We start from the raw sequence: 14,886 nt of genomic DNA on the forward strand, positions 1-14,886 counted from the left end.
TTGAACATCAGACGTTGAACGACAACACTACTTAGCTTTGTCTTCAAAAGGAAGAGGGGAACAAAGCCATGACAGAATTATGGATAATATACCCACCCCCCGAAAAAAACAAGGTCACACTAGGCCTATCCTGAACACTGCATTGGCTCCTGGTGGCTCCATAGCTCTGGAATAAGGTAATGTAAGCTCCCGGGCGACCCCAGCAAAGGTGCCCCCCGCCCCCTGCACGTAATATTATGGCTTCCAGGCCTGTCTGCGGTGCAAGTCTGTGGTCAAGAGTCTGCACACTTCACTCCTCCAGTGGATGCTCTGGACCTGACACTCCTGCAAGCTAAGTGCTGGCCCACTTTGACTCTCTGCCTAGACTGCAGAAAGACAAAGCCTGGTAAATGGGCAGGAGCTGTCTTTCCTTTCCAACTTGCTTTCTCTCGCGCTCTTTGGCTCACATGCACGATTTATCCAACCAATAAGTCAGGGGAGAGTGCAAATGCAGTCCCTCACTATCAGAAATTATGCCTTTTTATGGACATTGCAGGGGTCAGCACATCCAAAGTGCATGGATGAACCTCACCCTCAGAGATCTGCTGTTCTGATCACATATTCTCTCCGGCCATGTAAGTATGAGTTGGGAGTATAAGGACATGTGCTGGGCCTGTTCGGGAAGCACAGCTAAATTGGTGTAAAAAGGCATGCAGGCAAGCAATTGGCCCTAGCCTTTCCGGCAGCGCAAAGCCTTTGCAGCCTATGGCGAGTGCCATCTTGTTTGCAAGTAATACTTGTCAAAGCAACTTTCTTTCAACCGCAAATGGACACACACACACACACACACACACACACACACACACACACACACACACACACACACACACACACACACACACACACACACACACACACACACACACACACACACACACACACACACACACACACACACACACACACACACACACACACACACACACACACACACACACACACACACACACACACACACACACACACACACACACACACACACACACACACACACACACACACACACACACACACACACACACACACACACACACACACACACACACACACACACACACACACACCCCCCCCCCCCCCCCCCCTGGGTTTTATGAACACGACAGTAGGCACCCTGTACCTGAATTGTGAAAATGGTTCCCAAAGTGGCAGTTGCATCCACCCAATTCCCCCCCTCCCCCACCCCCCAGGCCTATCTGCTTGCTCAGGGGTGACGGGACACCCGGCTGCCGGAGTCACCGCTTTAACTGTCCCCAGAATGAAGCAGAGGACTTTGTTCACAGATCATTCTCACATTCTTTACGCATTTTCCCTTCTCCAATCAGCACTATACTTTGCATAACACTGCTGTAGCATCAAGGCAATGATCAAAGTTTTTTTTTTTTAATACTGAGCCTCCCTTGAGTAAAAATATTGTTTCCAGGCCCCACTTAAACGCTATAGTTGCTTATATTTTCCCCCGGTCATTCCTTCGGGCCCCTCTGGGCAGAGGGGGCAACCACAGTTTGAAAACCACTGCTCTACATGCACGTCAACTATCACAAACTCCACCCCCACCTCCCTCATTCCCTTCATTACATGTAGGTTGGCCAACTGCAAATAAATAATATCCGGGTGGTTTTCTTATTAATATGGTTGGGTTGCGTCCTTCTGGTCTCCTCCATTTTATTTTATTTATTCGCCCCCTCCCCACCACCATTCTAAATTCACAGTAAACTCCCCTGAGCACCAGCTTGTGCCTCTCCCAAACATTTGATCCAGCCTTTTGCAAACTGGACCCACTGGTGCATGTCTGCTATTACTAGCTAGGGATTGACTGCTGGCTCTCGTTCTTCCCCTGATCCCTTTTCTTGCCATGTGTTTATTTTGGCTTTCCTTTCTCCACCTGAGTTTATTCCCCCATATCATCTTTAGTATCACTGCTACTTTCTCCTTTTGGGGTTCTCCCATTGTCTTCCGCCTCTTCATTGTCTTCATATCCTGATATTACCTTCTTTATATCTCTGCCAGGCTCTGTTCTTTCTTCTAGGGTCCCCCTACCACCTTATAAACCTGGACTCCTACTGCTAACTTGCTCACTTGGCCTGATGTTATCTCCTTTTACTCCCTTAATTCTCAATTGCCCTCCTTTATCTCTTCATACAGTATTACCTTCTCTGTTTACCATAATCCTGTCCACTCACACCCTTTGTTATTGCCATCTTCTCCCTGTCTGTCCTAGCTCTCCCCACCTCTTCTCTCTACTTCTGCCACTCGTTCACTCTCCTGTGTTTCTGAACCCTCCGTTCTTTTGCATTCTCCAGTCCATAGCCTTCTGCAAACCTGTTTATTTACAAATGTATATAGCGCTTAAGCCCAAAGGCATCAAATGCTAACTTGAACACAAAACAGAAATGTCACAGAAAAGTGAAGAGAAGGGAAGTCGTCAAGGCAGAACAGAACCAATTGGGCAAAAAGCAGGGTTATAAGCCTTTTACGGAAAACGGCAAGACTCTGTTCCGTGCCCAGATTGGCTGGGTGTGAATTCCAGGCCTTAGCCGCATGCACAGGAATTGAATGCCCCCACCCCTTATCCGTTTAACTCTAGGGCAGGCCAGTCTGTAGGTTACAGCAGATCTGGTTGCACGTGAGGATTGTTGCAGCTTCACGCATTCTTTCAAGTAGCGTCCAAAACACATCTATGAACAAGAGTGTTTAGGTTTAAAGGTGATTCTGGCTGGAGGAGCCAATGAAGTTCCTTTCTAAAGCATGACACATTCCCTCTTTTGGGGACATGCTTTACAATACGAACCACATTGTTTTGAAGCACTTGAAGCTTGTGTAAATTCGATTTACTGGCACTACAGAGAAGAGCATTGCAGTCATCTATTCTACGCATGATTACTGCCCTTACAAGAATTTCACAGGTTTTAGGGGAAACAAAGGGCTTCACGGCACTTAGAAAGCGCAGATAGTATTGAGATTTGTTCACCACACTGTCTACTTGGGCATCCGCTCCCAGTGATGCCTCCAAAAGACACCAAGAGTTTTCACCTTATCTTGAATTTTAATCATTTTTTTTCAATACAGAAGCTAGAAAAACTGAGGTCTAGTTTTTCCCAGGCATGGGAAGAGCCAAAGATCAGAAACTCTGTCTTGGAGCTATTCAAACATAACCAATTGGTAGTCATCCAATTTTTGATGATACTATAGACGTTCTGTACTTTATCTGAATCCGATAGGTAATTGCCTGTCAATTCTTTAAGGAGCTGAGTGTCCTCAGCATAGTTAGAAAATGCAATCCCAGAGTCTTCCAAAAGCTCACATAAAGAGCGAATGTAAACATTGAACAGAGGGTGATAAGACAGCCTCATGAGCCTCCTGCTCCTACAATCCACACGCTAACTCGAGCTGGGTTTTCTTTTTTTTGTGTGTGCTCCCTCCTCCTGGCTGGATCTCTTGGTGACGGTCTGCACCCGTAGTTGTTAATAAGGTGAGTACTGTGATTGGCCCACTTCCCTTTTGCCGGCTGTAGATATGTTTGCTTCAAGGGGCTTGGCCAAGTCCATATTTGGCTTATCCACCGTTTCTTGCCCGCTTAGCTGTCCCTGTGCTCTGCTGAATGTTTTGGTATTTCCAGAATGTTGTTGAGGCCTGAAACACATTGGATAAGCTTGGGAACACTTTGTTTCACTGGAGATGTGGAAAATGATATCCTGGCAGCAGAATCCCCTGCTGGAGACCAATGTTGGTGGACGTGTCCTTCCCACTCTGAATTCTCAGGGTTTGGGAAGTTGCGAACTCGCGGCATGGTACCCGCAGTTTCATGAAGTTCACTGTGGGTCCTGCAGACTGTCAGGAAAGAGTTCTTTGATGTGCCAAGGGAGTTCGCAACACTTATAACCAAGTGCAAGGAAACCCTCAGTCTCAAAAAGCATTATGAAATAGTCTGATCTGGGAGACCTTTCAGGGTCATTCAGTTGGGAAGGGAGTACACTAACGTCACACTGCAGGGCCTCCATCAAGGTGAGGTTAGGGGCAGAAATGCCAGGACTAGTTTGCCCTACCTGATCAGTGGAGTGGGGAAAGGACTGGCCTGAGATGGAGCACTGTGACTGTTCCCTGCCATATGACTGGGATGACTAGTGAATTATCTCAATATCACTCTGGCCCAACCTTTACTGGCTTAAGGTGGCACTCTGGCCACCGAGTCCCCGCATTGCTTGTTGCCAGAATCAGGAATGGTGCTTCTTCAAAAGCAGTGTAGACCTGGTAAGTAGACCTTGTCAAATATGCAGTGAATTGGTTTAATTCAAAGTAAACATTCATGGGCTGTAAATGTTTCATTTCCTTTTTCTTAAAGTAATGTAGTTATCCTTAGAAAGAAGTCATTGGCACTGATTAGGTGTTTCAAAACAACGGGTCACACAGTTGTTCACACAATCTGATGTCTTCACCTATTTTCCTTTGTGGTACCTATTCTATTTTATTGAAATCTTGAAAGTATTGTTGTAAATGTGTCTTCTCGATATGCTGTTTTCATATTTTTTACATTGATGTTTAAACGTATATTTTCATACATATTTGATTTTTTGTTTGTGGTAAATATTCTTTGAATATATGTATGTATTAATCTGAGCATTTGTGTGACCTATCAAAGTAAAATCATAATGGATTCATTTTTGATACATTGCAAATCTCATATCATCTTAATGGGAGTGTGGTGTGTATATTTTATGGCTTTGGCCCACAGAGCCACAGATATATTTGGCGTGTCGACCAGAATGAGAGTTACACCTGGACCGCAGATGCCGAATGAGCAACCAATCTTAAATCCTAGATTCAAAGAGACCTTCAGGTGTCCTCTGTAATGCATTCATAAGTCCAATTACCTGTTGAGTGTGGACATACAAATGTGCTCATTTTGGGCAGCCGCGTGGTAGTTTTTTGATGCATCACTAGTTGTGTTGCTAGATGATTGAGCAGACATGAGGGGACGATATTGGACAGCTGAGAGATGGTAGGGGTGAAGTTTTCCCAGTGGAGGCTCTCCACACCACTCTTGCAACCACCTTCAACCGTCATGCACCAGTGAAACAATGCACCCTCAAGCCTAAACCTTCTGCACCCTTGTACACGAAAGAACTCTATTTCAACAAGCGAACCATCAGAAAACCGGAAGGCCCTGAGGCACATCTGACCTTGCCCTGCCTTTGCCCTGCTCAAGAACACTGAACTCTGTGCTACATGCAGATGACCGATCACCACTACCAAGGACAACTACTACCAAAACACCAACAATGAAAGCAGTGCCCTCTTCAAAGCCATCAAACACTGCATCAACCCTTTGCCTGACCCACTTGTACCGCACTCCATCGGAAAATCCATTGCCATCAACTTTCTTCAAGATCAGCATGATCCGCCAACACATAGACGGCAACGCCACAACTGATGGCACATTTTACATCCCAACTCACAAAACCATTACTACCTGGACAACTTTCAAGACATTTGATATGGAAGAGCTCACTGCTACCCTAGCATCCCTCAAGGCCATGTTTTATGCAGCTATCCTCCTTGGCTCCATACTCCAGACCTGTCTGACTGAAACACTCCTGCCTTACCTGACAATCGTCAACTGCTCCCCAAGTCAAGGTACCTTTCCCTCAACCCAGACCGGACAAATTCTCCCACATCTCATGAAACACAACACTGGACCCTGATGACTTGGACTACTACCCCATCACTCATCTCCTCTTTCTAGGATCCTTGAGAAAGCAGTAGCCATGCAACTTCTCCAACAGATCAAAGCCAACAACCTCCTTTACCCCTAACCAGCACTTGCCATTGGCACCCTTCCCGGATTAACCTGAATCTTGTCCACCCCGTCCATTGCACTGGTTTTCTCTCCAGCCCCCGACCCCCCGCCCCCTCTTCCCTGGCACTTGGATAAGTGGCCCGCCTCTGCGCTTGCTGATCCCTGGGCCCCACTCTCGTGCACTTCTCCCCCTCCCAGCCCTGCCCCTCTAACTTCACCGTCCCCTGTACTTTTTGTATCTGCGCTTGCACGGTAAGAGCGACACAAGGCCTAGTACGACCGCTCCCCACTGCCTCCTTTTTTTTGGTCTTGTGGCACCTGGAAAAGCTTGTGTATAGGTGCCATACAAATGTCAAATAAATAAATGCCAATCTGGCTTCAGACCCAGATGCAGCACAGAAACACCTTCCATCAAAGCAATCGACAATGCCCTTAAAATCCTTGATGATGGTTACCCTTGCCTCCCAGCTCGGCTTGACCACTCAGCAGCATTTGACACAGTAGACCACCAGACACTCGCCAATAATCTACATTGCCATAAGGGGACTACTGTGATAGTCCTCAGCTGGTTCAAATCAAGCCATGCTAATCACCACCAGTTTGTACAGATGAATTCCTCTAGATGACCAACTCAAGAATCACCTGTGGAGTCCTTCAAGGATCCATCCTCTCCCCAGGCCTCCAGGTAAGTATTGTACCAGGGACTTTTATGCATTTAAATCTTACAAATGCCACATCTTTTATCTTTCTAAGCGTACCATTTAGAGCAGAGGTCAATGCAAAGGGCCGGTTGGACAGAAGCCAGAACACATGGTTTGATTCTTATCTGCATGGATGAAACTGCATGCCATGAAGGAGCAGTTCTGACCTTTTTCTCTGAGCTGTGTGCCCTGAACTTGTCCGAGCACACAGTGAGATGAGAAATGGTGTTTCTTTTCAACTTCTGCTGTCCTTTGTGTCTGGAAGAGAGGGACATGTTGCATGGATATTTATTTTTACTAGCATTTTAGGATTGTTGCAGTAATCGTATGGACAACTTAGTTACAATTGGGAAGAATCTGTTTTTTTTTTCAATGAATGCTTGCTTGCTTGCATTGCACATTTTTTGGGAGTTCCTGTGTTGTGTGCATTTATCACAAAGTTGCATTTATGTGGAGTGCTCAACACATTAATGTGTAGAACATTTTCCACAAATGTAGTAGTTTGTTTTAAGTCGGACATCTTTGCTACAATTGCTTTGGTTATGTGTTGGGTTGAATGTATTTTTAAGCTAAGTAATGCTCTGGTGGCTTGTCGTATACTATGTACTCTTGCTGAGGCAAATTATTTTTACTCTTTTAATTTGGTTTAAACTGTGTGTAAAATACTCACCATCTTAACACATTATCTGGAGCACGGATTCGTATTCAATGTCCTGTTTAAACATCCATTAAACCTTAACGTGGTAAATAGCACTATAAATTGTCAGCGGCAGCAGGGCCCTTGCTCAAGGCTTCAGTGAATGTAATTGCACCACTTATTTGGATCTGGGAAGAGTCCGAAATTAGAGGCAGACATAATGCTATGGTAGTCTCAAAATCAGACATTTTATTGAATGGAAATGAGTTGTAAAAACTCCTATCTAGCCCTATTCTAAAGAGGAATGTCCCTACCTAACAAACTAAAGATCTGTCTGTGTCAAGTAGTCAGTAACTTAAAAACCATCCTTGTGTCCAAAACATGCTAAGCTGATCCTCCCACCAGGACAAAACAACCAAGGATGCAAGGAAGTGTCTCTGACTTGATGTTAGCAAAATGTGTCAAAAATCAAAAATGGGATTACTCCAACAAAAGTTATTTCCAAGGTGAAACCCTTGGATCCAGTTAGTGGTTCCCTTCCCCTGGATTTTCAGGTAGCATGGCAAAAAGTCTTTATCCAACAGTTTCTTGTGTCTTTGTACTGGACTCACAAAGTTCTTGATCAAACAATAAATTCCATAAGTCTTCCTTTAGTTTCATACAATACATTCCGTAACAGTCTTTTAGTTTTTCTTGTAACGTTTGTGAAATGCCTGGTATACTCCCTTGCCAGGAATCCTTCTATGTGTATTTCATATCCCCTGGTATACTCCCCTGCCAGGTATCCTCCCACAATGTCAGAATGTATATAGAGGGTCAGATGCTTGGTATTCTTGCCTGCCAGGACTACTTTCATGGGTTTCTCGGATCCCCTGGTATACTCCCCTGCCAGGTATCTTCCCACAATGTTGGAATCTTTTTACTTGTAACTTTTGTGGATTGCTTGGTGTACTCCCCAACCAGGATTCCTTTTATGGGGATTTCAGATCCCCTGGTGTACTCCCCTGCCAGGTAGTTTTCCCCCAATGTCAGTTGTGTGGTGTACTCCCCTGCCAGGACTTATTTTTGTTTCACTGTTCACTATACCACAGTAGAATATACTCGGAGGTGCTCTGTATAGTTGCCTTTGGTAACACTTGCTTCAGGTTTCCCCCACATTGGCAACTTAGTGCAGCAACAAACCCCAAGCAAGTACAGATGCAACTGTCTTGTCGGCATTCAAATATTCTTCTTACTTGGTATTCAAACCACTTTGTCCGTATTAGCAATCGCATACTATTCAATCGCCCAATTGCATGCGTGTCGATACACCCATGAGTCCCCAGCGACTTAAGGCAGATTCCCTGGTCGTTTAAAGCATCTCCGACTCCTGGCGTGCCTCTGCGATGAAGCTTCCTCAATGGGTCGGCTTCTTAAACGGTTCAGGCATTTTCCCCCAGTGTTTCCTGCAGCTCTGCAATCACTCGCCAGCCTTCCTCCGTGGCCTGGACTGTTGAACACTGCTTCCCAGCACGACCGTACCCCCAGGAGCTCCGCTGTAGCTCCTAGTGCTTCCACGCTCCTTCACATGTGCGTACTGTGCCTCTCCTCCCTTCTCACCATGCCGATGTGTGACTCCTGTCCACGAGCTGCTGCATGGATTTGCACATCTTCTTTTGCACTACTTCCTCCTGCATAATTCTCCACCGCAATGGCTCTGCGATTTTTAAATGTCCTGCTCACTTTAGGTCTAGTAAATTTAGCCTGCACGTTAGGCTTCAGACTTCACTTGCTTTGCATGAACTCCTTCCTCCTCGTCTCAGTACCTTAGGGTTTATGGGAGTTGAAGTCCATGGATGTTACTGGATTTCTTGGATGCTGTTGTTCAAAAGTCTCACATAAAGGCACATAAAAAAATTGAAGTTATGTATGAGTTGTGAGTGTTTGAGTCATGATCGGGGCTTGACTAGAGTGATATAGAGGAAGGGTTTTCTGACTTTCACTATGGAGGGGAATTATTAGGTGACAAGCCATTATGGATTTGGGTATTATAGCAAATTCTTCAGAGGAAAGGGGGAAATACTGCGTCTCATCCGATGAAGTCGTCACCACCACCCAGGTTTTTGTCCTCTCCAATGTGGTCCTCCCTCATGTAGCTGCCCACAGAGTTAGATCAGGTAGCGGCTGCCGTTCCTTTGCCACATCGGAAATCAGTAATGACTCCACTGTATTCATCACAGGTCGCCTCTTTCAAATCTTCAGGACTACTCTTCAAACATTCAAAATCCGTCCCTCCAGCCAGTGTAATGAAATGGTTGCATTTACAAATGAAATAGAAAGTCAACAAAACATGTCCCTGTAATGGTAATCCAGATGGGTATTTAATTTGTTTTGCAGAGCTTCATGTAGGATTCCTCTAAGCACTGTGATTATTATTGCCTCTGTTGATAGTCTGTTTACTGACTTCTGAAGGATTTGAGGCTAACTTGGGACAGCCAACATTTAAACATGAGATTAGATGTAGGTTTTAGCATGCAGCTTTTGCCTCTTTGCGCGCTATAATGGCATACCATTAAGCACTACCAGTTCCAGTAAATGAGGGCTTTCATTAATCATCCACACGCCTATGCTGTTCCCGTTCTATGCGATTATTGCTTGTATTTCTGAGGCTCTTCAGTGTGGGGGTGGGGGAGTTGTTGCATTGCTCCATCCCATGTAGCTTCTTCTCAGTGAGAGAGGAACCTCTACTGTGGCCAACTTCTCTGTGGTAATCTTGTACTTTTGAGACCTTTGACTTGCCTGTTACATGTGAGAAAAAAATGATCTCCCGAGGTCCATGGCATACCTTTCTATGTTAGATGGGGAAGTGTGCACTCCTGAAGCCTATACTGCACTTGTTATGTAGACCTTTCCTTATCTGTTCTCTGTGTGGTTATCTTCTACCCTTGCTTAACTTGCACAGATCCACTCCACCTGTTCTACATGTTGACAGCCTGCATTGCTGTTGCCCTGATTCACGTTTTCTGTTTGTCTGAGGGAATTCTCGTTGGCTCCTACTCAAGATAACCTGTTCTTTGTGAGCGAAGCGTTAAAATATTTACGCTGCTGTTGTGCCTATTCTGCGCATGCAGGAGAAGCTCAAAGTGTTGGTGCTCATCTGCTCTATTTGCAAGAGGGTGTCTGTTCTACTGCACACTGTGATTTATCTGTTCATTTGAGAGAAACCTGTTATTTTGTCATGTGGACCGCTGCTGCATAATTGTCATACAGTTTTTTTATTATTATTCATTTATTTTTTACTTTTTTCATGCATCGGCTGCAAATTCACATACATTTTGCTCTATTGTGGAGGACCATTAATTTTTACTCCTTTTGAAATCGCATTTACTCACTTTAAAAAGGAGTAAATTAGTCCCACCGCAAAATCTTATCTGGAGTACTGTCCCCTACCCCACTGCATTTTTAATCTTTACATGGAACTACTCTGAACCCTCCTGGTTTGACTCAACATCAACGTCCACCAATGTGCAGATGACCCGCAGCTGTACCTCCATTTATCCTCTATTGAAGACCTGAATCAAGGCCGGTCTTGCATTGATTCATTTGTGGTTTTCCAGTGCTTACTTGAAGCTCAACCCCTCCAACACCCTGACATCTAGACCTTGCTCTCTGCTATGAACCTCGAGGGTTCACACCCCAGCTGGCCACCTCCACCAAGTCCCTTGGGTTCAAGATCGATACACACCTCTCCTGCGGACATTCAATGCCTTCATACCTGAAAACAACCTCAGATCTGCTGTCTAAGTGTTGGTCCTCTCACACCTGGATGTGGGCAATGCTCTTATTAATAGGCCTTCCAGGGATTACCCTGGCACCCCTGAGATGTGTCCTGCATGCTGCAGCATGTCTCATATAAGGACTTTGTAAATTTGACCAACAACCCGACCCTCATTGAACTGCACTGGCATCCGATGCAAGCCTTTATCACCTTAAAATCCTGTTGAATCATATTTAAGGCTGTCACCCTGAGGTCCCCAAGTAACCTCACTGAGAAACTGAGCATCTCCAGAGGTATCTCCATAGACCTGCGATCCACCAGAAGTAAGGACCTGTGCAGACCTGCACTCTGCTGGTGCAGGAAGGAAAGAACCAGAAGACCAGACTTTTGTACATGCCCCAAGACTCATGGAAACACCTACCAGTCAACATAAGTGGGTGATATTCCTTAGAACAGGGTGTTTGACCCTGTTCGTTCCCAGAAGAGGGGCTCCCACACCCTTGTTGATTTTGTGAATCTTGGGGTTTCACCCTAAGTAACCCAGGGTAATCCAGATGTGGACCCCTTGCTCCCTGTCCCTTAGAGCGGCTCAGCTTCACCTCACTGAGGAGGCCCAACAAGGCCAAAACACGTGTCTGGGGTTGCTGATGGTACTCTTGTTCAGAGGATAACTGCCTAGCATTTTGGTGCTGGTCTGTCCTTGTGGTTGGGACCAGACCGATTTGCAAATGGATATTTCTCTGCTGTGAAAGGTACAATGAGCTAAAAGGTGATAGCAGACTCTCCCAAGTGCGCACCTTCCCAGAGAACCATTTATTTTGCAGTGTTCCTTCTCAGTTGAGGGGCTCCCAGACCGCTGTGTAATTTGCAAAGAATGCTCAAACCATGTGGCCAACAGTCTTCAAACCTGACCTTAATGAGACCTTAGCCTCCAGGCTACCCAAAGCTTTAATACAAAATGTTCTCTGGTTCGACCAACAAAGTCTTCAAAACCTGATCTTAAATGTCTGGCCCTACCTAAGCAACTCAACAATTGCCTCTGGGAAGACTCTACAAAGGTGTACTCAGTCTAGACTACAAAGACCTCTCACAAGGGTTGGGTTTTATGGTTTCTTGTATCAGGTTTTCTCTTCATAGTACATCTCGCCCAGCTTAATTTCTCCCATGCTCACAGTAGACATTCCCCAGACCGTGGGTTTCTTCAGTATGCCCAACAGGTCTCTTTCAGACCTTGGGTGTCTCAACACTTGCAAGAAGTCTCTCTAGACCTAGGATTTCTTCAGTATGCCCAACGGGTCTCTCACAGATCTTGGATTTCGCAGTATTTGCCATAAGTCTATTCAGATCCTGTTTTTCTTTCTTCGGCATACTCCAATAAGTCTACCACAGACCTTGGGGTCACAAGGCCTTCAGAATAGGTTATCCAAGACCCAAGATAAGATGGCATGCTGAATGCCTTTTTCGCAGACTGTTAGCAGGTCTCCACTACAGGACCTTGAGGATGCCTAACTTTTCCAGCATGTCTTTCCTAGACCAAGGGGTTCAGTTGGCAGCAATCTCCACCACGACAGCGGGGTGGCACAACACTCCCAGTAGGTCCCTCCCAGACTTGGGATCGTTGAGCTTTGTGAAGGTCTCCTTGACCTTAGATTTCCTGAGTATGTGCAGCAGGTCTTTCCCAGGACTTGGATTTCTTCAGCATTGACTTCAATGGTCTCTCCCAGACCTTGGGCTGAATAGGTATTCTCTCCCCCCTAGATCAGGGTGCTTTTCAGGCAGTCGATAATGTCACCCTCATTTCACAGTTGGTAAGGAAACTCCTTCCCATAGGCTTCCCTCTTCCTGGCACTTGAACATTCACTAGGTCCACCTGTGTCTAGGTAGCTGGTCCTGTGCATAGTAGGACTCTTTGCTAACCTCCTCTGGTATAGCTGCTGCAGGTTGAATTAGGTAAGTACCTTTCTTTCCCAGGTAGTGCTGCCCCCCTTGTATCCAGGGGCAGTTGGAGAATGTCTTCAATCCTCCAGAAAACCCTCTGCCCTTGTATCCCCTGCCTTTACAGTGCTTCAGAGTGTTTTGCTCCATTTGGCTCTGGGGATTGGTTGGATCTTTTGTGATGTGTTTCTGCGTTTGGATGGTTTTTTTCCAATCGATTTACAAATCCTTGATTCAGGTTTGCTTGGTATTAGTTAATTGCTAGATATTTCTTTCCCACTACTTGTCTCTGACATTTTCTCTTCCACTATCTGCCTTTTCTCCTGCGGCTACATTGATCAGCCCACACTATTTCAAATACTGGTTGCCTTTATCTTGTACGGTACTCGACTGGCTTTCTGTTTGAGGAGGCAGTTGGAGGTACTTTTGGGAGCAGAGTGGCGAGATTGGTGGATACCTGCTGATTCCAATTTCGCCCCTGTTTTGTTTCATCATGTTTCTAGGCCTTTCCATACCTTGCCCTCAGAACCATATTGCTTATTGTTGTGCCTTGTGGTTGCGAATACAGTGAATACATTTAATCAACCTATGATTGATTGCTGGTGGTCGGGTAACATTCATTCAGTACCGTTACGCCACTCCGCTTTAGCGATCAGGAACTATCCCCTATCTTTACTTATTCTATCCTCCGTTCTATTTTGCCACTTATTGCAACTAAGCCTAAAAAACAAAGGAAAAACACCTTATTCGCAGAGTCATTCTACACATGGCATTCCTGTAGGATTTTAATAAATATTAAGTCTTCCTGTCATAGCTGCTACTGTCATTCCTGTTTTTGGTCACTGGCGATGACAGCAGTGAATGCTTTACCTCTGCTTGACTTTTGTTTTATTCGCTGTGGACCTATGTGAGCTAGAGCCTGATGTTGCTTCTACAACGTTATCGCTATGATGCCTTTGTTTGTGTAGCATTGGATTATTGAACAGTTTGGTTGGAGGGCAGGGTGTCGGACTGTGGTTGCCCAGCAAACCGATCGGGTGTTTCCTCATCTACAATCCTAGGAACATTTGCATAGCTTGGATCTTCGACATGTAATATCGATATGAATTGTTTTGTCAAGTATCTTGATATTTGTATTAGGTGGTAGGTAGATGTTCTTTGAGTCCTTGTATTTTTGCACCTCACGCCCTGCACTTGGTATTTTGTACATTCAACCTCTGCTTGCTTCTGCAAAGGAATCCTGTCCCCACATTGAGATTTGGAATGATTGATTGATAATTTCTTAAAGTAAGGCAAAAATGCATGTTCTCGCCATGAGAAGGGCTGCAGAGACGGCAAACATATGACTTCTATTAATGATGTTAACAAATGAAAATGAGGTCCATTTAAGCGACTTGGGAACAAAGCATGTGGCCAATTCTGGTTTGTATGGAAAATTGAAAGATTTGGTGAAGCCTTGTACTACTTCTGATAATGCTACTCTAAAAGCGAGCCATGTTCAATCTATTGGCCTCCAACCTAAGAATAATCAGTGTCTTGTACAATTGGTTCTGCCGTACAAGCCACTTAATGGAGATGGCTCAATAAATCCTAAACCAGTCTTTAACTGTTAATGTGAAGTTGAATTTCCCACGTACCAAGAGTGTGGTAGTAGTTTGTCATTTATATAGTGCGTTTATCCGATTGGTATGCCCTCAACAAGATTGTGGGGTGTGTGGGGCACCCTCGGGGTACCATAGTGCAAGGTGTGGGAAAATTGTTAGATTGGATTAGAATGCATGTGTGCCTTTGGCCAAGTTAGGGCTTTAGTTGGGATGGCCGAGCCCCAGTAAGTTACCTATGATGGTCAGGCATGTTGTGTGCTGAGAGGTTGTCAGAATTGTACGCAAGTACAAGAGACACAATATGTGTCCAGTTAAACCACTGTTCTGTCACAGGACATAGCTGCATTCTTATAGCAGAGATGTTGTTCATTGTGTTTTTAGTCTGGTGTGTGGAGGCAAATGTGTGGGGGTGAGCCGCT

General features: G+C 45.2%; 1 protein-coding gene and 1 pseudogene across 2 annotated transcripts in view; both read right to left on the reverse strand.

Moving 5' to 3' along the window:
* Positions 1–14,886, reverse strand: part of LOC138488178 (zinc finger protein 343-like) — a 725,547-nt gene that overhangs the window by 118,131 nt on the left and 592,530 nt on the right. The window lies entirely within an intron of this gene.
* On the reverse strand, positions 475–622 carry LOC138490650 (U1 spliceosomal RNA; annotated as a pseudogene).

The sequence above is a fragment of the Ambystoma mexicanum genome, chromosome 9 (genome assembly GCF_040938575.1).
Source record: "Ambystoma mexicanum isolate Mex_15411 chromosome 9, UKY_AmexF1_1, whole genome shotgun sequence".
Taxonomy (NCBI): Eukaryota; Metazoa; Chordata; class Amphibia; order Caudata; family Ambystomatidae; genus Ambystoma; species Ambystoma mexicanum.